General features: G+C 44.5%; 1 protein-coding gene across 4 annotated transcripts in view; it reads left to right on the plus strand.

Moving 5' to 3' along the window:
• Window positions 1-18,913: 18,913 nt before the first annotated feature.
• The window catches only part of LOC308676017 (vigilin-like), a 98,034-nt gene continuing 92,383 nt past the window's right edge, over window positions 18,914-24,564 (plus strand). For 3 of the 4 annotated variants that reach the window (XM_081341717.1, XM_081341716.1, XM_081341720.1), the window contains exon 1: window positions 18,914-19,137. The gene's annotated coding sequence lies outside the window, so the exon portion shown is untranslated. Of the gene's footprint in view, window positions 19,138-21,364; window positions 21,532-24,564 lie in introns of those variants that run through there. The other variant, XM_081341719.1, reaches the window with a different exon arrangement.

Raw genomic sequence — 24,564 nt, forward strand, 5'->3', positions numbered from 1 at the left:
GAGAATTTCCCAGATAAGAATTCTTGGGAAGAACCTGACCTGATCAGGATGATTAATTGTGAATTTAATTCCTGCAGAAGGAGAACTAAGCAGGATAATCAGAAGAAGCTGAACAAAGAAAATATTTCAATAGAAGAGAATATTTATAGCTCAGGTTGAACTGAGGGATCCTTGGTGGTCTCTGAGGTTGGTGGGGGTTTTTTTGCAGAGGTTTCATTACCCAACTAGTTAATATCATCATCAATGCACTGATGATGTTACCTAGTTCAGGGCTTTTCAACCAGTGGTATGGGTACCACCTGTGGTACATTGGCACCTGGCAGGTGGTACGCGACCATCCTAGAAAAGTAGCAGGGGAGGCTGGAGCTGCAGGGCTGTCAGGGCTCAGCAGAAGCGCCAGGATCAGCGCTTCTTCGGGGCTGTCAGGGCTCAGCAGAGGTGCCAGGATCAGCGCCCGGCTCCAGCTGGAGCTGGGCGCTGATCCTGGTGCTTTTGCTGAGCCCAGAAGAAGCGGCGATCAGCTGGAATGTTGCAGCATCTCCAGGGTCTTGTGATTTACATTCAGATGCTTGGCAACTGATTCATATTTATGACAGTCACAGTGTCCCAGGGTCATGTGAAGTGACCAAAACCTGCTGCAACCACCCAGCAGAGGGGGGGAATAAAAACCAAACACCCCACCCCACCCGAACCTTCCGTCGCGGCCTGAAGACCCACTTATTTGAATTAGCTGGTCTGGCCTGATGGGGGAATATGGGTTTTAAATTGTTGTTCTTAGTATTGTATTATTGTTTTTTAACTGGGCATTGGTTTAATCTTTTTTAACTTTTGTATTGTTATTTATATATGCCCTGTGAACCGCCCTGAGTCCCTAGGGAGAAGGGCGGTATACAAATTAAATAAAACCTAAACCTAAACCTAAACCTAAACCCCACCCCCGCTGCCAATCCTCAACAGAAATGCTCAGAACAATGAAAACCTCGGACAGGAGGAAGAGCGCCGCCGGGCGGGCAGGCAGGTGTCTTGCTCGGCTGTGGCTTGGGGGGCTCTTTTTTCAGTGCCATTGTAACTTCGAACAGTCACTAAGCGAACTGTTGTAAGTCGAGGACTACCTTATTTATTTATTAAAATTCTATGTCGCCCATTTCCCCATAAGATGACTCTGGGCAGCTTACAAGTCTTAAGTGAAAAATAATTAAAACATTAAGATTACACAGTTTCATAGTGCAGTGTGCTTTGTTAATTGAACCTGGCTTCAATTAACTGACTTTGCCTGTCAGAATGTTACAAAAGATGATCACATGACCCCGAGACACGACCGTCATTAAGGTGAGTCAGAAGTCAAGCATCCAAATGTTGACCAGCTGACTATGAGGATGCCGTAACGATCATGTAAAAAGAAATGGTCAAAAGTCTCTTTTTTCAGTGCCATTGCAACTTTGAATGGTCAGTAAATGAACCGTTGTAAGTCGAGGACGACCTGTACTTTATTTTCTCTTTTTAACTTTTTATGTTTCTAATATTTTATTCGTACACTCCCTCCATGAGGGAGACAGAGGTTTTTTAAAAATGTGAGGAATAAATTTCACTAGAATTTTTGCACTTGGATATCTGTGTGTGTATGTTTCTAGTACCAAAATATGGCACATTCGTATGAATAAAATATCGTCATATAAATATTATATAAAAATTGCTCATGGAGAGGCCAGCCAGTTTAAGTTCTTCTTTGAAAAACCTCTGGATTGTGAAGACTTTTTTTTTTTGAGGAAGCAGTTTTTCTAAGGTGTTCTTCTCAGATTTCTCAGAGATTTTTCCAGTAAAACTGGCAGGGTCAGCTAAGTCTGGCAATGACGCGGATGACGAATCGTTAAGACTTTTTACCTTCACTCTTAACTTTGTTGAAGATTGGTATTCACTTTAGAACTAATAAACAAGTTTTCAAGAGTAATACAGGGAGTCCTTAATTCAGGGGTCTTCGACCTTGGCAATTTTAAGACTTGTGGACTTGAACTCCCAGAATTCCTCAACCAGCTGGGAGTTGAAGTCCACAAGTCTTAAAGTTGCCAAGGTCGAAGACCCCTGAATTAACTTACAACCATATTTCAGCCCCTGGTTTTAGTCATAGGTTCTGACAGTCGTAAGGCAGAACACTACGTGACCACATCCGATTTTTACGACCTTTATTCTTGCGGTTGTTAAGCGAATGCTGCGATCGTCAAGTGAACTGAATGTTCCCCATGGGGCAGTTTTTGCCGGAAACCCAAAGTAGATATTGTTTTTTGGCAAAAAAACATTGTAAACTGTCATTTACAATGGTCGGGATGTCGCAAATGGCTGCAAGTGCAAACTAGCGGCTGAGCACTCAAAAAGGGGTCAGATGATCCTGGGGTGGGGGGAGCAGAGGTTGGAACTTCAAATCCAGATCGTAAGTCTCATTTTGGGTTGGGGGGGGTCTGTCGTAACTTTAAATGCTCACTATGTGAACGGTCATAAGTTGAGGACTACCTGTACTTGGGTTTTGTGGGTATGGCTGAGCCCGTGCTTCCTGGCAGACTCAGGGTAAAAACAACATTACTTTTCGCTTTCTTGATATTGCAGTAAAATTAAAAGTAGTTGATAGCACCACTTCAAATCGGGTTGAATTCTCTCTCCCTTCTGTCACATTAAAAAAGGGGGGTGCCGTACCCAGCGTTCAGCGATGTGTGCATGTGTGTGTGTATGTATATGTATAAATATATATATGTGTGTGTATATATGTATACATGCATACATAGACATACACATACAGTACACATACACATATACATATACAAACACACACACACACACACACACATTTAGTAGCTGGAACAGTAAAGTGTACAATAAGCCGGAAGTTGTGATTGATTAGTTAGAGAGTGCTGATTCATTTATGAGGTAATCTATGCTATGATTGGTTGCCATAAGTATAAAGGGGGCACTTCCCTTTTTCCCTGTGTTAGAAGTTTGTATACTATTTAGTATACAGTCTGAGATGACCTACCTCAGCTTAATATAGTATTTAATACAAGTAATATTAATTATTGCAATGTATGGTAGTGAAAGTTGGACCATAAGAAAGGCTGAGCGCCAAAGAATTGAGGCCTTTGAACTGTGGTGCTGGAGAAGACTCCTGCGAGTCCCTTGGACTGCAAGGCGATCAAACCAGTCAGTCCTAGAGGAGATCAACCCTGACTGCTCTTTAGAAGGCCAGATCCTGAAGTTGAAACTCAAATACTTTGGCCACCTAATGAGAAGGAAGGACTCACTGAAGAAGCGCCCAATGCTAGGAAAGATTGAGGGCAATAGAAGAAGGGGATGACAGAGAATGAGGTGGCTGGACAGAGTCACTGAAGCAGTAGGCATGAGCTTAAATGGATTCCAGAAGATGGTAGAGGACAGGAAGGCCTGGAGGAACGTTGTCCATGGGGTTGCGATGGGTCGGACACGACTTCGCAGCTAACAACAACAAATATTAATTATATATTATTAAGTATATAATATATAATATTGTATTAAATTAACGCTGAGCTTGTCGATCGGAAGGTCGGCAGTTTGGCGGGTCGAATCCCGAGTGCCGTGTAACAGAGTGAGCGCCTGTTACTTGTCCCAGCTTCTGCCAACCTAGCAGTTCGAAAGCACGTAAAAATGCAAGTAGAAAAATAGGGACCACTACAGTGGGAAGGTAACAGCGTTCTGTCCGCCTTTGGCGTCTAGTCATGCCGGCCACACAACCACAGAGACGTCCTCGGACAAGTGCTGGCTCTTCGGCTTTGAAACGGAGATGAACACCGGCCCCTAGAGTCGGAAATAACTAGCACGCATGTGCAGGGGAACCTTTACCTTTACCTTTATATTAATAATATAATTAATTAAGCTTAATATAATTAATATATTAATATATTAACTCTAAACGAAAGTAAATGATCACAGGAGCATATAATGTGAGTCAGGGACCCCTCAAATTTTTTATGTCTTCTGCATTAAAAAAAAATCTGATGTCCATCATTTTAAACAAATTCTTTGGGGAATCCCACATGTCCTGAATACAATTTTTGGGTGAATCCATCTTCATCTCAAACCTATAGCTATAATTTTTGATAGTTAAGTGCCAACACCATTGCTGTGGCTTTATGGGAAATTCCAGTTCTTTAATTTAATCCATGTGTGAAATATCTCAGAAATGTCCACACTTGTAGTAAATCTACAAAGAGGTCAACCCTGGTGCTGAATTCTCTTTTCCCTGTTTTTCTACTGCTGAGCAAAATTCAGGAAGTCCTCAACTTACAATAGTTCATTTAGTGACTGTCCAAAGTTGCAACAGCACTGCAAAAACTGACTTAATGGACATTTTTTCACACTTACGACCGTTGCAGCATCCCTATGGACACTTGGCAACTGGTTCATATTTATGACGGTTGCAGTGTCCGGGGACAAGTGATCCCCTTTTGCGACCTTCTGACAAGCAATGTTAATGGGGAAGACAGTTTCACTTAACAGCCACGTTACTAACTTATCAACTGTAGTGATTCACTTAACAACTGCGGCAAGAATGGTCATAAAACTCACTTAGCAACAGAAATTTTGGGCTAAAAGTGTGGTCATAAGTTGAGGACTACTTATAACATGGGTTCTTTTTTTGTCTCTCTCTCTTTTCCATGGGAGTTTAGTCAGAAACATCCGTCCTCTGGGAATTAATTGGCAGACAGGAGCCGCAAGGAGTTGAAAGTGGCTAATGATTGGGTCAGTCTCCTTCGTGTCAACCCAGCTTTGATGCCTGTCCGGCTTCTCCAGACCAGATACCATTTTGAAGGCACACGCTTGAGCATATCCTGCAGACTCAACACAGAAGTATTAACATACTTCTTATTTTTCCCTGATGCTCCAGGCAAAGTCTTTTCATGCTCAGGCGGTGGCGAAGGCATGTCTCTAGGTTCCCATGCATAGATGTCCTGCAGGCAATGTTTCCCAAGAATCTGGATGGAGGCTGTTCTTGTAACTTCTCCAGCTCAGTTCAACAACATGCCTGGGCACTTCTCCAAAAGTGAAATGGGAGAGAGGGATGCCCAGAATCCACAGCCACCTGCGGAAAAAAGGAAGGACTTCTGGATGGGATGTGAACAGTTTGATGCAAGAAGTTGTGGCCGGGAAAGCAGGAAGCTAAGATCACATTGCTTTCATTCTTGCAGTGTGAATCCTTTCTGTTCACTGAACCAGACTACAATGTCCGTATCCAGAACATGCCATTTTGCTTACCTTTCCCAACCCATCCTCAGCTTATGACCACAACTGACCCCAAAATTTCCATGGCTAAATGAGGCAGTTTTTAAGTGTGCCTCATTTTACGACTTTTTTTGCCACAGTTGTCAAGCGAATCAGTGCCATTATTAAGTGAGTGATGCCGTCATTAAGCGAATCTGGCTTCCCACATTGACTTTGCTAGTCAAAAGGTCGCAAAAGGTGATCACATGACCTCGGGAAACTGCCTGTCATAAATATGAACTGGTTGCCAAGCGCCCAAATTTTGACCACGTGACCACAGGGATGTTGTGACAGTCATAAGGGTGAAAAATAGTCATAAGACACTTTTTTCAGTGCCGTTGTAACTTCAAACGGTCACGAAACGAACGGTTGTAAGTCAAGGACTACCTGTACATTATTCCTTCTCTGAAGAGTGAGTTAATGTTCTACAATCGCTAAGCATACTTATGATCATAACTTAGCTTGCAATTTCAGTCACATAACTCATGACATTTGTGAAGCAGGTCACCGTAATTTAATTTCCCCTTTATTGTACTTAACTGATATACAATATTTCCAAACATTTACACTCGCTTTGTGTATTTCTGATTTCACTTTAATCAATTTACTTTTCCCCTTCAAAACTATACTCTAAATATAATGCCTTGTTGTGAATATAAACTATATACGCAAACCGTTCTTGCTTACACTGGGTTCACCTTCTGTTCATTTTGCCATTGTTGAATATTCTCCAAGTTTAAGTTCTGATAATTGTCGATAGGGTATGGCAGGGGTAGGCAACGTTGGCTCTTTTATGACTCGTGGACTTCAATTCCCAGAATTCCTGAGCCAGCTTAGAAATTATACTTACCCCATCTTGTACTGTTCAGGTGGGGTCTCTAACCCTTTTAAAGAGGCTTTTGTGAGAGGCGGGTTCAGAAAATTAGCAGGCAGAAATAGATACAGAAAACCATCTTACCCTAATTAACTTTTTCAAAAGTTATATCCAAGCACATTCAATGGAGTTTTCATTATTTTCCTCTGGGTATTTGTATGTGTAGAGGATAGCAATCTAAAATAATTAAAAGACCCAAGCACCAAACCATGCTAGTAATAAAGTCAAATTTTTATTTGGGATAATAAATAACTTGGTAGATAAATGTGTAGACATCAGTAGGTTTGTAGCCACAAACACTTCTGCATAATTTAACAATATAAAACAGAAAGTTGACACATAGTTCTCGACAGCTTTTAATATCTCTAAGAATTGGGAAAAAGGGAATCTTTACGGCTTAGTTTCTCAGATCTTTACCCCCAACAAAACTAAACTGTTTCAAGTAATTTAATTGTCTTTTAAAAGTCACTCTCTCTTCCCTCTGATGAAATGAACATAAGGCTTAGTCATTCATAAGCTAATTTTCCCAATTTGAAAGTTGCACTTGGTCTTTTTAGATGTATGCCAGTAGAATTCAAGAATCGGAAGAGTCCCAGTTTAAGTCAACTGAATCAAATAACTGGGCAACTTTAGAGGGTGTCTCCCTATAATCTTCTAGGCTTAGCTTTCTGCTGGAATTCCGGCACGTGACATTTGAAGTCAATTTACTTAGTAGAGGTTTATTTGCGGTTGTTAGATGGGGAATCAGGGTTGAGTGACTTACCCAACTTTGCATAGGACCTTAGCCTCCATTTTACAAACGACACAACAGGTGCTTTTTCCGGGGACCTAAGGAAGACCATCTCCCTTCCACCTATTGCCTTCACAACCTCCATCATACAACATAGATGCTCAGAGAAGGTTCAGTGGTCCAGGTCTACATGGCGGAAGAATGAACTAACCATCTAGCACGGCTTCAGTGTTTCACTCAATGCTCCATTTATTCAATACTGCATTCCTTCAAACTAGTCGTCTGGCTCAAACGTATGTTTTGAAGGACTCCTTCCTAGGGCGGTTGTCAACTTCTTGAGGCCAATGGTTTAGCATCTTGCCCATCTTCCGGACACACCGTGCTTTCCTTCGTGAGGTCTGGTGCTTCTTCTCTTTGGCATGCCCCTTCTGGAATAAAGCCTTCTCCTCATCTGAACTCATTTTGGGATGTCTACAGGAATCCTCAGTAGGCTGAGGTTGCTTCTCCTCTGCCCAACGGCAAATCTGCAGAGCTTCCTCAAGACCCAGATGATCACGATGAAGCAACTGTTGCCTGACTAGATAGTCTCGGCAGCCCATGATGACCTGATCCCTCACCATAGACACACGTTGGTCTCCAAAGTTACAGAAATGACTCTTGTACTGCAAGTCGGCCACAAAATCTTCGAATGGCTCACGAAGCTCCTGGAAACGGGTACGGAAGAGGAAGCGTTCGTATGCTTCGCTGTTACGGGGCCTGCAACGACCTTCTAAGTAGTCCGAGACCACCTCAGGGTCACCTTCTTTCCTTGGGCTTAGCTGGAAGGAGTCGAAAACTTGCATATCCTTTAGTTGAGCCATTGTCAAGGGCTCCCTGGTTTGATTGGCAGGCCGATGGGCCAAATCATCTGCTTTTAAGTAGACGAAATGTCCTCTGCAAACTGGCCATGCTTTTTCTGAGCTGGTGCTCATCTGAAGATCTTCAGCTGGCATTAAGAAGGCTACTCTTGATGGGCTGGGTGGAATCTCTGCGAGAGTGATGCTATCCTTCTGGCAAATCCTTGTTGTTTGTGTCCTTGTATCCCACAGGAAAACTGCTCTAGCAAGGAAGCTGCAAAGGCAATGCCTTCCAACCTGGTAGGCATCTCCTATTTGTACGTCCTTCCGAGTGTAGAGGGATGAGTCACCACACACGGGGCAGGCTAGAGCCTGTTCCCAAGATGTCATCTCGGTTCCCTTGCTCCAGGGCAGGAGATGATGAGGTTGAAGGCATCTATCATGGAAGGAGAAGGAACTCACCAACCAGGCTGTGAGCGTTGACGTAAAGAGCCTCTCAGGTGCTGAGACATGACTCGGTAGTCATTCCTTTGTCCTCAGCCACTGACTGCCAGCTGCAACAATGGCAAAACTCTCAGAGATGATTGCGCAACAGTAATAACAGTGCCAGCAAAGTATTAAAGATTGCACTTAAGGGATGGAGGCCAAGCACTTTGATGATGTCTTGGAGTCAGTGCAGGCGGTCCTCGACACAACTGAGTCCCAAATTTCCGTTGCTAAATGAGACAGTTGTTAAGTGAGTCTTGCCCCATTTTACGACCTTTCTTGGCCACAGTTGTTCAGTGAATCATTTCAGTTGTTAACGTTAGCAACATGGTCGTCACGTGAACGTGGCTTCCTTACTGACTTAGCTGGTCAGAAGGTCGCAAAAGAGGATCACGTGACCCCGGGACACTGCAACCGTCATAAGTATGCCAAACATCTGAATTTCGATCACGTGACCAAGGGGATGCTGCAATGGTCGTAAGTGTGAAAAACGGTCATAAGTCACTTTTTTTACTGCCATTGTAACTTTGAATGGACACTAAACGAACTAAGCTGAGAACTTTCTGTATATATACGCCATCCTTCGTCTGCAAACCACAAGCTGAAAGTTAATCTAGAATATAAATATTGCATCTTTCCTTGCAAAATCAGGAGTCTCGCTGTCTCAAAGAGGTTTTTTTCTTCAAAAGGCAACTGGACTCTTTTTTTCCTTGAGGAAGAAGAAGATGTTTGGCTTCTGATCCAAAAAGCTTTATCGCTTGTGACTGAATGGTGCGGATGGAAAGATTGGATCTGATAGGATAGAGCAGGGCTTTTCAACCTTTTCACCCACTGTACCACTTTTAGGATATGGCAACATCCAAGTACCTAGCAGTTCGAAAGCACGTAAAAATGCAAGTAGAAAAATAGGGACCACTCCGGTGGGAAGGTAACAGCGTTCTGTGCGCCTTTGGCGTCTAGTCATGCCGGCCACATGACCACGGAGACGTCCTCGGACAAGCGCTGGCTCTTCGGCTTTGAAACGGAGATGAGCACCGGCCCCTAGAGTCGGAAATGACTAGCATGCGTGTGCGGGGGAACCTTTACCTTTACCTTTAGTTTAATGAAGAGAAGGATGAGGGGGGACACGATAGCGGTGTTCCAATATCTCAGGGGCTGCCCCAAAGAAGAGGGAGTCAAGCGATTCTCCAAAGCCCCTGAAGGCAGGACAAGAAGCAACGGATGGAAACTAATCAAGGATGAACCAATCTAGAACTAAGGAGAAATTTCCTGACAATGAGAACAAGTTGTCAGTGGAATGGCTTTTTCCCCCAGAAGTTGGGGGTGCTCCATCCATGGAGGTTTTTACGAAGGGATTGGACAACCATTTGCCTGAAATGGTATAGGTTTCCTGCTCAAGCAGGGAGGTGGGATAGATCTAGAAGACCTCCAAGGTCCCATTCTGAGCTGCTTTCTCCACCCATTATGCAGCTATAAGCTATGCTGTTCCTTATCTCACCATTCCCTAAACAGGGTCTCTGGTCCCTGTTTTCCAAGATCTTTCTCACATACCATTACATTGTCCATGTAGCTCAGGGGTCTTCAAACTCGGCCCTTTTATGACTCGTGGACTTCAACTCCCAGCATTCCTCAGCCAGGCATGCTGGCTGAGGAATGCTGGGAGTTGAAGTCCACGAGTCATAAAAGGGCCGAGTTTGAAGACCCCTGATGTAGCTGGAGGCCAAGCTTGATGGAAGAGTGACTATTGCAGGAAAACCACCTAGGGATCCACACGTTAGTGTTGAAACCTTTGACAAATCCAGCCTTATTACCTCACCTCTGGCAGAGTTTCCAAGTTCTGATGAATTATAATCCACTGCAATCAGGCAGCTGCTCTCTTCAGCCGGGGAGTTTAATTACAAGGTTTGCGGGGTGACCAAATTCCTCACGAGACTGAAGGAGGCCTGAACGGATTCCATTTTGAGCTTATCAAATCTCAACTTCCTTTGGCCCGAAGGCCGAGTGAAGTTGTCTCCCCGCCTAAAAAGAGGCTGACAGTGAAAGATCTAGAAAACTGTGCAGGAAGGCCTGCATTTCAGGACCACCTTTCTCTCCCCCCAAGAATACCGGTAGTCCTCAACTTACAATTGTTTGTTTCGTGACCGTTCAAAGTCACAGTGGCACTGGAAATAGTAAGTTATGACCAGTTTTCACAGGACTATTGCAGGATCCTCATGGTCACGTGATCAAAATTTGGGCCCTTGGCAACTGGCGTGTACTTATGACGGTTGCACTGTCCTGGGGTCATGTGATCACCGTTTGTAATCTTCCCAGCTGGCTTCTGACAAGCAAAATAAATGGGGCAAGCCAGAGTTGTGCCCCTTTTGGGACCGAGATGCCCTATGCACGGTCACCCACGCCCTTGTCACTTCTCGCCTGGATTACTGCAACGCTCTCTACATGGGGCTGCCCTAGAAGTGCACCCGGAGGCTTCAGCTGGTGCAAAATGCGGCCGCGCGGGTGCTTATGGGAGTTTCTCGATACTCCCATGTTATACCACTCCTGCGCGAGCTGCACTGGCTTCCGGTTGTCCTCCGGGTGCGATTCAAGGTGCTGGTAATCACTTTTAAAGCCCTACATGGCTTAGGCCCGGGGTACTTGCGAGACCACCTGCTGCCATTATCAACCTCCCATCGCCCGGTTCGCTCCCACAGAGTCGGCCTCCTCAGGGTGCCGTCAGCTAAGCAATGCCGGCTGGCGACCCCCAGGGGGAGAGCCTTCTCTGTGGGCGCGCCAACCCTCTGGAACGAACTGCCTCCGGAGCTGCGGACGGCCCCTGACCTTCGGTCCTTCCGCCGTGACCTGAAGACATGGATGTTCCAACAATCGGGCCTGGACTGTCTGTAGTTTTAAATTTGGTTTTACTGGGTCTATTGTTATGTATTTACTTCATTGTTTAATTCTTTTTTAAATTTTGTATTTTATGTTTTTAACTTTTTATTGTTGTGAGCCGCCCTGAGTCCTTAGGGAGAAGGGCGGCATATAAATTTAATAAATTCAAATTCAAATTCAATTTGCTTAAGAACCACACGATTCATTTAACAACTGTGGCAAAAAAAGTTCATAAAACGAAGGCCAACTTACTTAACAACTGTCTTGCTTCGCCATGGAAATTTGGGGATTATCAGGATTACTCGCATAATTGGTAACGATCAAAAAAGTATTTGAATTTTGTATTTCTGAAACCAAAACACCATTGTAAATAGATGCTTCAAAGTCGATTTCTGTGTTGTAATGAACCGTTGAGTCTATACAACACATTGAGTTTTCTTGCAGAGTTTGGATGTGATATCAAGCTAGGAAATGGGTTAATACAGCAAACCATTTTTTTTCAAATAATCATAGTTTAGCATGCAAGAACAGGCGCCCAGTCTGGTAAGAGAAATTCAAATTGAAGGGTAGAATCTGGTGGCAAAGCTTAACCTCCTACGCTTCAAAACTGATATTCTGTAATCATGCTAAAACCATTGCTTGCTTAATCATCATCAATTCTCCAGAAGTGGCTGTGTTTGAATAACGTGCCAAACCATAACCAACCGCAACAGCTGGATTCACTCAGCTGTTCTATGCAGGATAGAAAGAAGAACCCAGTCATTGTACCAGTCATTTGTGACTTGGCATTACATATGAACCGCCACCATGGTTTGCTCAACTAACCATGGTTAAAAGTCACTTAATGCAATGAGTCAGCTTTCAATACCGTCGTTCCATTTCACTCTGGTTTCCCTGCCACGTAAGGTCATATCTTTCCTCAAGGAACTTGGGTTTCAAATCGCTCTTAACATCCCTCCTGCAGATTCTAATTGATCAATTTATGGATTATGTGCCTCAAATCAGGGTTGACTCTTAGCAGCCAGAAAGACAGATTTTTCTCCAGAATGATCTATTCCCAAATTGGTCCTTCAGATCTTCAGAAAATGAACCCATTGCTACTATAACCAAGTCCATCCACCTAGATACTAATGTCTTCTTTCCTTGCACTTTTCCCAATATTATGGATTGTTTTCCCCAAAGGAGCTGGCCTTCATATGGTCCAAAATATGATCACTTGAGCCTGGTCATTTGTGGCTCAAGGGAGAACTCTGAATTAATTTATTCTATGCTCCATTTGACTATAAGGATGAATTAATCCAAGTGGCTTAGTGTTCTCTCTTCATGATCAGAACTGGCAGTGCCCCTGTCCTTACGTTACGTACAGTGTATAAAGGAAATTTGAGTTGTAAATAGATGTATAAGCTTATAAATTTTGGATTTGCTTTGCAAGGACGGAAGCTGTTACTGTTGCGATAATATGTGTGTTTTTCGTATCCTTTTAAATTCAGATTTTAATTTTTAGTGTTCTTGTCTAGTTTTGTCTTTGTTAATTATTTTTATTTGGATTTTGCATTTTAATCTTTTGAGTAAACTATTAAAAAAATGAAGAAATATAAAACAGGCAGCACCCCTTGGCATGGTGAGTAAATTGGAGCTGTTTCCCCCCCTTTTAATATACAGGGGGGGAAAAACATTTAGGGGAAAAAGATTCTTCTTATACAGCTTCCTAATATGCGGTTGATTATTCTTACAGGGGTTTGATTTTTCCCACTGAAAATTCCTAGCTTCTCATTCATTGCCTCACCCAGTTAAACAATTCTAAGTTTGACCACACTGTGGCTCTCTCCCCATGTAAAATGGATCTAAGAAGGCCCCCTTAAATGCAGTTTTTGTTTTTTTAAAAATATGGGCTTTTCCTAGCTTCTTCTGGCTACAGTTGCAACATGGATACCTGTCCCCTAGATGGCGCTGCCTTCCCTTATTTATTCAGCGTATAGCATACCTTGCATGAACTAGCAAATATACAGGTAGTTTTCGACTTACAACAGTTCATTTACTGACCATTCAAGGCCACAACGTCACTGAAAGAAGTGACTTACGACCGTTTTTCACACTTACGACCATTGCAGCTTTCCCCCTGGTCACGTGATCAAAATTTGGGTGCTGGCCAATTGGTTCATATTTATTTTATTTTTATTTTATTTTAATCCCATTTATATCCCGCCCTTCTCCGAAGACTCAGGGCGGCTTACAATTTAAGCACAAACCAATTTATGAGGGTTGCAGGATTATGGGGCCCTGGGTTCACCTTTTCTCACAAGCAAAGTCCGTGGGGGAGCCAGATTCACTTCACCGCCATGTCTCTAACTTAATAACTGCAGGGATTCACCTAACACATGTGGCAAGAAAATGGGGCAACACTCACTTAAGAATTGTCTCACCTAGCAACAAAACTTCTGGGCTCGGTTATAGTCATAAGTCGGGGACTACCTGTACATTAAGATTTCCCCTAGAATAGCAAGACATAATGAAGTATAAATTTTAAAAAGATGTATGTTCAAAGACCAATGTCTGGGCCATTTAACCATTGAAGCGCAGCATTGTTTATTTGGAAAAAACACAGATCTTAGACCGGTATATGCCCACAGCTTGCTGCCAGTCACAATGTGATCTAGAGCAGGGGTCCCCAACCCCTGGTCCGTGGACCAGTACTGGGCTGCGGCATGCCAGCAACCGGTCCGCACAAACAAGCAAAGCCCCATCCACGGGATGCAGGCAGCACACAAAAGTATGCACCCTCTGGTCCGTGGAAAAACCTCTCTCCACGGAACCAGTCTCTGGTACCCAAAGGGTTGGGGACCTCTGATCTAGAGTTTGACGTGGGACCCCACAATCACCCTAAGGGGAGCACACTAGGCCACATTTATACAGAGTCCCGGCCATGTGAGGTGTGAATCCTGTTCAGGATTATCCATTGCTGTCGTGGTAGTTCAAAGCCTTGCTCCTTTTTTTTTATGGAGTCCTTTAGGTGTCTTCCTATGTCTGGGCGTTCAGTGACCCATTTGGCTTTCCAATCGGAATCGATGTTACAGTTGTTGGGCAGATGTTGTGCAAATGCCAATGAAGGCTTTCTGGATTTGAGTCTTCCAGCTGAGAACAGAACAGTTGGAAGGGACTTTGGAGGTCTTCTAGTCCAACCCCCTGCTCAGGCTGGAAACCCTATACCATTTCAAACAAATGGTTGTCCGGTTTCTTCTTAAAAACCTCCAGTGTTGGAGCATTCACAACTTCTGGAGGCAGGTTGTTCCACTGACTGATTGTTCTAACTGTCAGGAAATTTCTCCTTAGTTCTAGGTTGCTTCTCTCTTTGGTTAGTTTCCATCCGTTGCTTCTTGTCCTGCCCTCAGGTGCTTTGGAGAATAGGTTGACTCCCTTTTCTTTGTGGCAACCCCTCAGATATTGGAACACTGCTATCATCTCACCCCTAGTTCTTTTTATTAAACTAGAGATACCCAATTCCAGCAACTGTTCTTTATATGTTTATATATTTATAGTTATATGATAAATGTGGAAGCTCAGCATGCAGCAGTAGGAGTGAGTTGTTCATAATTTTTCTCAATTGTCTCACTAGTGCATCGTGCCTGGTGATGCTGTATGGCTCAGAACAGGAAGCCAGCAGTTCGGAGTGATTTTAATACTGCCTTATCTAATAAACAACAATAAAAGTAATCATACATGTCATAACAGCAGCAAGAATTTTGTTTGCTCAAAACTGGAAAGTAGCTGAGGCTCCTAGTGGAGATGCACTAATAAGGAAAATCTTGTATTGTGCAGAACTGGACAAAATGACAAAAGAACTAAAAGATCAGGATGAAACAGAATATTGCATAGTATGGAATAAATTTTACAAATGGAGGGGAAAAAGAAGGAAGTTGATAGAATGGATATACGTAGGAAAAGGTTAACTGGGAATGTATACTAAAGGTAAAGGTTCCCCCGCACATGCGTGCTAGTCGTTTCCGACTCTAGGGGCTGGTGCTCATCTCCGTTTCAAAGCCAAAGAGCCAGCGCTTGTCCGAGGACGTCTCCGTGGTCATGTGGCCGGCATGACTGGACGCCAAAGGCACACAGAACGCTGTTACCTTCCCACCGTAGTGGTCCCTATTTTTCTACTTGCATTTTGACGTGCTTTCGAACTGCTAGGTTGGCAGAAGCTGGGACGAGTAACAGGCGCTCACTCTGCTATGCGACACTCGGGATTCAACCCGCCAAACTGCCGATCTTCTGATCGACAAGCTCAGCGTCCTAGCCCACTGAGCCACCGCGTCCCTCTTGGGAATGTATAGTTGTATATAAACATGTAATACTGTAGTTACTTTCTTATGTACCACATGCAATGTTACCAATATGGAATGATCAGACAAAGATGTATGTCAAAGATGATACACTACCTTCAATGTTTTTAAACTTTTGTACTTAATAAAATGTGGGGGGGGGGGAATAAAATAAAAGTAAAGCCACCCTGATCTATTAGTCCTTGACTTAAACCGGTGTTTTCTCAACCTCTGCCACTTTAAGATGTGTGGACTTCAAACTCCCACAATTCCCCAGCCAGCCATGGGGATTCTGGGAGTGGAAGTCTACAAATCTCATCCTTCCCGAGGTTGAGAAACACTGCCGTAGACCATAATGACATCATCATTCCTCTGAATTTAAGCAGTACAATTTGAGGACATTGGGGGAAGATTGAAGATTGCCCTCCTCCTAAAGTACTGGATTCAGGCTTTTTTTTCTTCTTCTTGTTTTACTTCATTTTTCTTTTGGGGCCATTATAAGTTCAGTGTGGTCTTCCATTTGGATAAAGATGACCTTATAAATAAATAGTTATTCCTCAGCAGAAAACTTGTTCGGTCTTTCCAGACAATAAATAAAAGAGAAGGCATAGTTTTTGAAAACTGGGCTTCATGTATATGCTTGTTTTTTATGAAGGCTCCAATTGGGGTCATGTATTTGAAGAGAGAAGTTGGTTGAGTGAGAAACCATCTTCTTACAAACCACAATTAGCAGGGTTTGCATAAACCACTATAAATGAATTGGCACAAGCTTAGCACGATCTAAGGGACGCGGTGGCTCAGTGGGTTAGGACGCTGAGCTTGTCAATCAGAAGGTCGGCAATTTGGCGGGTCGAATTCCAAGTGCCGTGTAACAGATTGAGCGCCTGTTACTCGTCCCAGCTTCTGCCAAGCTAGCAGTTCGAAAGCACGTAAAAATGCAAGTAGAAAAATAGGGACCACTACGGTGGGAAGGTAACAGCGTTCTGTGCGCCTTTGGCGTCTAGTCATGCCGGCCACATGACCACAGAGACGTCCTCGGAAAAGCGCTGGCTCTTTGGCTTTGAAACGGAGATGAGCACCGGCCCCTAGAGTAGGAAACGACTAGCACACATATGCGGGGGAACCTTTACCTAGCATGATCTATGATCCCATTCATAGTGATAGCCAAATCTGGCCTTCGGTTTTGCCTCGGTTTACCTTCCCAATAAGCAACCTAGTTGGAAGATCATTTAAAAGCAGTTTATTAAATAGGGTATCCTTATAAAGTGGGATCTCCTGATGAAAAGGGAGAGCCTTGAGACCCATCTGACTTTTTTTTTATATAGCTAACACAACAAAGAAAAATGAATGAGAAAAGTTGCTTGGACAAGATAAGTGTAACACCTCCTTGCATAGTAAATCAACTACAAAGCCTGTTTGAAGTTAGATAACCAGATGCCAGTTGACACTAAGAAACATTTCCTTATCAGGAGATCCTTCTGTAGTTTATCTTTTCAGTGTAGGAATGTACAGCGACAGTTTTTGTACATTCCAGTCTGTAATGAACTTGAACATAATTTCAAAAGAGAGAAAAATAAGTCAAATTAAAATACAAAGTAACTATGTTAAGTTGCAAAAATCCATGTCATGTGCCCCTTAATACACAAACTTTTTCACCACAAATCTCTTCCCATAAATCACAGGTACATTTCCTTCCTAATTAATCAGTGGAACAATTTGGCTCCAAATATTTAATGATGAGAAGGACGAGGGGTGACAAGACAGCAGTGTTCCACTATCTCAGGGTTTGCCCCAAAGAAGAGGGAGTCAAGCTATTCTCCAAAGCACCTGAAAGCAGGACAAGAAGCAAAGGGTGGAAACCAATCAAAGTGAGAAGCAGCCTAGAGCTAAGGAGAAATTTCCTGACAATTAGAACAATTAATCAGTGGAACAACCTGCCTCCAGAAGTTGTAAATGCTCCAACACTGGAGGTTGTTTTGAGACTGGACAATCATTTATCTGAAATGTATAGGGTTTCCTGCCTGAGCAGGGCGTCCCTTCCAACTCTATTGTTGTTATGTTGTGAACGCTCCAACACTGGAAGTTATAAAGAAGAGATTGGACAACAATTTGTCTGAAATGGTCAGTGCTTTTTTTGTAAAAGAAAAAGGTGCCAGAACTCGCACATGTCATACAACCCCCTTTGCCTACCCTACAAGGTTCCATCCGAAAAAGGTGCCGGAACTCCGTTCTGAGCATTCTATGAGGAAAAAAAGCCCTGGAAATGGTATAGGGTTTCCTCACTTTCCTGCCTGAGCAGGGGGTTGGACTAGAAGACCTCCAAGGTCCCTTCCAACTCTTGTCATTGTGTTATTCTGATTGAGAAAGCTTTTGTGGTTGCTGTGGCTCAACATGGTCAGAGGGGTCAGCAACTGATCTCCTATTGACCAGGCAATAAAGATCCTCTTTCATCTTCACTGTAAGTAGTCAACTTTGAGCTGATCCCCAAAATCAGAGACCTGAAATCAGTCTGAACATTTGGCTGATTGTTGGTGAAAGGGGAAAGAAATTATTCTATTCTATTCTATTCTATTCTATTCTATTCTATTCTATTCTATTCTATTCTATTCTATTCTATTCTATTCTTTCAGAGAGTGACAGCCTTATTGATGGAAACCCTGTAGAATAAATTAGTTGAAAATGTCCCCTCTTCCAAAGATTATTCAAATTGTGCCTTTTTCTGCAGAAGGATCTCATCCTAAGCTAGTGAAAGCGCACAAGTAAACATTTTTACTTCCGGTTCTCCATTTGCACGTTACTAGACCTGGGTTGGAAACCGACAGGCATGCTGGGAGATATCAACGGTATCCCTTTAAAACAGGGGTCTTCAAACTCGGCCCTTTTATGACTCATGGACTTCAACTCCCAGAATTCCCTCAGCCAGCATGCCTGGCTGAGGAATTCTGGGAGTTGAAGTCCACAAGTCATAAAAGGGCCAAGTTTGAAGACCCCTGCTTTAAAACATGGCATTTCTTATCTTCCCCTCTATTATGATGATCTTCTGATTTCTTGTCTTTGCCAGCTCAGTCCTGAGCGACGCGTTACCTTCCCCCTTTTTCCAGCCACGCTGTCGCCCCGCACATGGCGGCCTTTACAAACAACACCGGAAGTGAAGGCTTCTCTCTCTCTCTCTCTCTCTCTCTCTCTCTCTCTCTCTCTCTGTTCCTCAGGGCTCCCTAAGGACAAGGAGGAGAGTCGGAGCGCGCGGCTCCACCCCACTGCGCGAATGGTTCAACCCCGCCCCCCCCCCCCACCGCCACCTTACGCTTTAAACCGGCGTCTGCGCGCTGAAGCTGAGCAAACCCCGCCCCCCAACCCGCCCCGGTAAACGAGAGTGGGCGGAGCTGGCTACGCAACGGAAACGATGATTGGCCCCGAGAGGGAGGAAAGGGGCGCGGACAGTGGGAAAGGGGGCGTGCCTAGAGCGAGAGAGAGAGAAAGGAGGCGAGTCCGCGCGCGGGCTTGTCAGTCGGCGCTGGGCAGCGGCAGGGGGCGGAGGCTGCGGCAGGAGCAGCAGCGGCAGCAGCAGCAGCAGCGAAAGCGGCGACAGCGCCCGGCGGTGAAGGAGCTGTCGCCGCCGCCGCCGCCGCCCCCTTCGCGGCTTCCTTTCCCCCGGCTCCGAGCGGCGGCCGCTGCCGCTGCCGCCGCCACCACCGCCGCCACGCTGAGCTCCTCTCCTGGAGCCCCTCCGCCGCAGCAGCGCAGGTGAGGCTGCATGGAGGGCTGCAGGCTCGGCCCGGCTTCCCACCCCACCTCCTCCATCCCCTCCCGCGGTCGGCCTGAGTTACCAGGCCCCGGGCTTTTGGAGAGGCCGAAGCAGTGGCTTTTGCCCCTTTGGAGAGCATCGGGCTCCTCGGTGAATGGGAAGGTGTAGCTCCTGTTTCTCTGCAGAGGGGATCTACCTGGTGCAGGATCTACCTGGTGCAGGTAGAAGGGCGCTTCGGTGCTGGCAAGGGAGGATGGGAGCTGTAGTCCCTCTGGGGCCGGTGATGGGCAGGTGCATCAGCTCGATCGGGGACGGTGGGGGGGGGGGAGGCAGAGTTTGCAAGGCTGGGCCCAAAGGAAGGATGTCTCTTAAGGCTCCTCTTCCATCTTTCCCAGGTAGGTAAAATGAGGAGCCAGATTGTTGGGGGGCAATTAAGCTGACTTTGTAATAATGCCGCTTGGGTGTGTGTGTGTGTGTGTGTGTGTGTGTGTGTGTGTGTGAAAGCCCTAACAAGCAGGCATATATATACATAGAATGAAGGCTACTGCTAAGTTTGTAAGCCGCCCTGAGTCTTCGGAGAAGGGCGGGATATAAATGGGATTAAAATAAAATAACAAATAAATAAATATATATATATATATAGGTATATTAAATAGGTCAGATTATCCTTCAAAGGTGAGCCTTTGGAGCCTTGGTGGAGCAGTGGGCTAATGCCTCCTTAAGTAACACCAGCTGCCTGCAATTAGTGCAGGTTCGCATCCCACCAGGCTCAAGGTTGACTCAGCCTTCCATCCTTCCGAGGTAGGTAAAATGAGGACCCAGATTGTTGGGGGGCAATTAAGCTGACTTTGTAATAATGCCGCTTGGGGGTGGGGGTGTGAAAGCCCTAACAAGCAGGCATATACACAGAATGAAGGCTACCGCTAAGTTTGTAAGCCGCCCTGAGTCTTCGGAGAAGGGCGGGATATAAATGGCATTAAAATAAAATAAAATAAATAAATAATAGCGGGGAGGGGGGGGAGGGTCTCTGCTAAGGTCTGGCTAAAGAGCAATATTGCTTTTCTCTCTCTTGTTTCTCAAGGAGATGGTTAAGTGAGAACTTAAGGTCCCCTTCTCTGCTTTTCCAAAGGGCAACTAAAGAAATTGGGGATTTTTAGGTGGTCCATGTGGCTGTCCAAACCAAGGAGGGGAACAGTGTGGAGCGTCTAGAGCAGGGGTAGGCAACCTCGGCTCTTTTATGACTCATGGACTTCAACTCCCATAATTCCTGAGCCAGCCATGCTGGCTCAGGAATTCTGGGAGTTGAAGTCCATGAGTCATAAAAAGAGCCGAGGTTGCCTACCCCTGGTCTAGGGAATGGGGGTGATTGCCTGTCCAAGACGGCAGGAATTAGTGTGTATCCCAGTTCGGGAGGGAGATCCTTCCGGTAGGAGTGCAGGAGGAGAAGATGGGGAAAGAGAGGATGAGGGCCACAAAGAGGGGAGTGGTTGAGCCAAGGGATTAGAGGGAGGCGAGTTTTGCATCAGAGTAAAGAATGACACCAAAGGGATGGCTTTGTGACCAAAAAAAAAGGGGGGGGGGTTCAAATTGGGAAGAGGGAGGCTGCTGGAGAAGGAGATTGACGTTAAAGTGGATGTTTTTGTCCAAAACTGAATAAAAGGAAATCGGAACAAAGAATAAATCTGGGATCCTTTGGCTATGCTGGAACTGCGGCGCCCAGAATTCCCTGCTCTTGCTGGCTAAGAATTCTGGGGTAGCGGTGATTTTTTTTTTATTTTAATCCCATTTATATCCCGCCCTTCTCCGAAGACTCAGGGTGGCTTACAATTTAAGCACAAACCAATGTGCTTAGCAGTAGCCTTCATTCTATGTATATGCCTGCTTATTAGGGCTTTCACACACACCCCAAGCGGCATTATTACAAAGTCAGCTTAATTGCCCCCAACAATCTGGGTCCTCATTTTACCTACCTCGGAAGGATGGAAGGCTGAGTCAACCTTGAGCCTGGTGGGATGCGAACCTGCACTAATTGCAGGCAGCTGGTGTTACTTAAGGAGGCATTAGCCCACTGCTCCACCAAGGCTTGATGAGCATGATGGAGAGCAAGGTTTAAATGAGAATATGTAGGTGGGTTTTGCCAACTTGGGCTTTCCCCCCCCCCCAAAAAAAAAAACATCTCTTGTCATTGAGATTGGAAACCTTTGTTTTCTTCTGTAAGGGTTTACAGTGGCGTTTCTCAACCTTAGCAACTTTTAAGATGCGTGGACTTCCAACTCCCCGAATTCCCTAACCAGATAGGTTGCGACAACTTTCCAAAGATGGTTTCATTTCGTTCAGTTGTTGATATGGAATAACGAAATGCTGTAGCCTGAAAATCACATCATTTAAAACAGGTTTTTTTCTTAAGCTTTAGCCTTATGTCTTGATGTAAACTGCAGAGAGTAGATTGTTGGAAGGGTTTTGTCGGGTAAATCTGTAGACAACTATTTATATTCAGGTCAAGATGTTCCTCAGGAAAGATCCAAAGGAGGTTAAGCAATGGCTTCCAATTTTATTTCCTTTCCTGAGGCAGGAATTGTAATTCCACTTTTAAATTGTATTCCATCCAAATGCCTTGCATGGATAGATGTTTGTTTATTAAATATCTGCTGATCTCACGGATGTGACTCTGGGTGGTGTACAGTAGAAACAAAACAACTAAGAACAAAGCCTTAAAACCATTAATCTATTAAAAACATAAATATAAATAAAACTACTGGAGTTGGGTGAAATGAAATGTATGTGGAAATAAAATCTAGGCCTGTGACTACAGTTGCACTTGAGTGTCAAGGAATCAATAAAACAGTTGGAAATGACCGGGTCCTCAAGAAATCAGATGTTCTCAAAGATATTTTCAGGTTAGTGTTACTCATGAAAGAAAGTGCAAAAATCATCCCACAAGCCTCCCTTGTTCACATAATGTCAACGTTAAGTCTTCTTTACTTCCTCTTTTACCACTTCAGGTGTTAGAATAGAATAACAGAGTTGGAATGGACCTTGTAGGACATGGGTGTCAAACTTGACGTATCATGACGTTTTTTGCCTTTGCGGAGCCGGGGTGAACGTGGTCTGCAAATGATGAATCCGGACCGTGGGCCGCCAGTTTTAACACCCCTGTTGTCGGTCATCTAGTCCAACCTCCCCACCCAAGCCGGAGACCCTACACCATTTCTGACAACTTCTTGAAAGCCCTCTGTGATGAAGCTCCTACAACTTCTGAAGGCAAAGTGTTCCGTTGGTTGATTGTTCTCACTGTCAGAAATTTTCTCCTTATTTCTAGGTTGTATCTCTCATTGATCCATTATTTTCATCCATTATTCCATGTCTGGCCTTCGGGTGCTTTGGAAAATAGGTTAATCCTCTTCTCTCTGTGAGACCCCCCCCAAATATAGGAACACTGCTATCATGTCTCTCCGGTCTTTTTCTTCACTAGACTAGCCATGCCCACTTCCTGTAACCATTCTTGATATGTTTTAGTCTCCAGTTCCCTGATCATCTTTATTGCTCTTCTCCGTACTTTTCTAGAGTCTCAACATCCATTTTTTATAGCGTGTTGACCAAAATTGGTTGCAGTATTCTAGGTATGGTCTTACTGAGACTTTATAGAGTGGTATTAGTACCTCAAGGGACGCGGTGGTTCAGTGGGTCAGGACGCTGAGCTTGTCGATCAGAAGGTCGGCAGTTTGGCGGGTCGAATCCCGAGTGCCGCGTAGCAGAGTGAGCGCCTGTTACTCATCCCAGCTTCTGCCAACCTAGCAGTTCGAAAGCACGTAAAAATGCAAGTAGAAAAATAGGGACCACTGTGGTGGGAAGGTAACAGCGTTCCGTGCGCCTTTGGCGTCTAGTCATGCCGGCCACATGACCACGGAGACGTCCTCGGACAAGCGCTGGCTCTTCGGCTTTGAAACGGAGATGAGCACCGGCCCCTAGAGTCGGAAACGACTAGCACACATGTACGGGGGAACCTTTACCTTTACCTTTTATTAGTACCTCACACGATTGAGGGAGTTAAGTCTTTAACAATGTTTAATATCAGTCATATTTATTACATTCCAGCATTGCATTCTTACAGTTTCCACGTTAGCTTCCGTATAACATGAATTTTGCTTAGACGTTCTTTCAAAACAAAGATTAGGACCACATCTCTCTGTTAGCAGTGGAATTGCTTTCTTTTTAATTCTTTGCTGGGAAAGATAGTGAACAAAAACACCCACAAAGAAGGAAGAAAGAAGGTGTGTGTGGGGGGAAAGGCTGATATTGAAGCTGACGGAGTTTTCATCTAGTTACCAACTTGTTGGAATGTGGGAGTAATCTGTAGACGTTCAGATTAGGTTCCGTCAGGTTTCAGGTTGCCTAGCAGTTTCACCAGAGAGTTTCTAAGGAACAACTACTGTAGTTTAATCCTCAATTCCTGAAGTAAATAGTTGCTTTCTAGCCACTGTACATGTAGATTTGCTTTATTTATTTATTTATTACCTGTACAGGTACTGTAGTCCTTGAGTTAATTGCCCTGTATACCGCCCCAGAGTCCCTTGGGAGAGGGGCGGTATATAAATCCAAATAATAAATAAATAAACAACCACAATCGAACACAAATTTTCCGTAGCTAAGCAAGACAAGAGAGCTTTGCCCCATTTCGTAACTTTTCTCGCCACCGTTGTTAACTGAACCACGCGGTCAAGTTAGTCACACGGTGGTTGAGTGAATCTGGCTTCCCCGTTGACTTTGTTTGTCAGGTCACAAAAGGGAATCACACAACTCCGGGATCCGCAACCATCACAAATACGTGCCGGTTGCCGAGCATCCGAATTTTGATCGCGGGGATGCCGCGATGGTTGCCAGTGTGAAAAACTCTCATTAATTTTTCCCCAGTACTATTGTAACTTCAAACAAATGGTTATAAGTCAGGGGCCACCCCTGCGTCCTACTTTTCCTTCAAAGGGATCCGCAGAACTCTGCCTCTCATTGTCATATTATCTTCCCAGCAGCCTTACGAAGTGGAGCCAGAGGAAAGGGTTATGGCTGGGGAAGGATTTGAACCCAGGCCTCAACCTGGTTAAACCCACTAACCATTCCATTAGGATCTCCGCTGGTGGAGAAAGAGTCTCCCACTTCTATTGGGAACCCTGCCTGCCTGCCTGCCTGCCTACCTGCTTTGAAATTAATTTATTTTGGGACTTATATGCCGCCCTATCTCCTGAAGGACTCAGGGCGGCTAACAACAATAAAAACAACAATACAAAAGTTAAAAGAAAATCCTTATTATTCAAAGAGCCTTGGTGGAGCAGGGGGCTAATGCCTCCTTAAGTAACACCAGCTGCCTGCAGTTAGTGCAGGTTCGCATCCCACCAGGCTCAAGGTTGACTCAGCCTTCCATCCTTCCGAGG

Source organism: Vipera berus, assembly GCF_964194415.1.
Source record: "Vipera berus genome assembly, chromosome: W".
Classification (NCBI taxonomy): Eukaryota; Metazoa; Chordata; class Lepidosauria; order Squamata; family Viperidae; genus Vipera; species Vipera berus.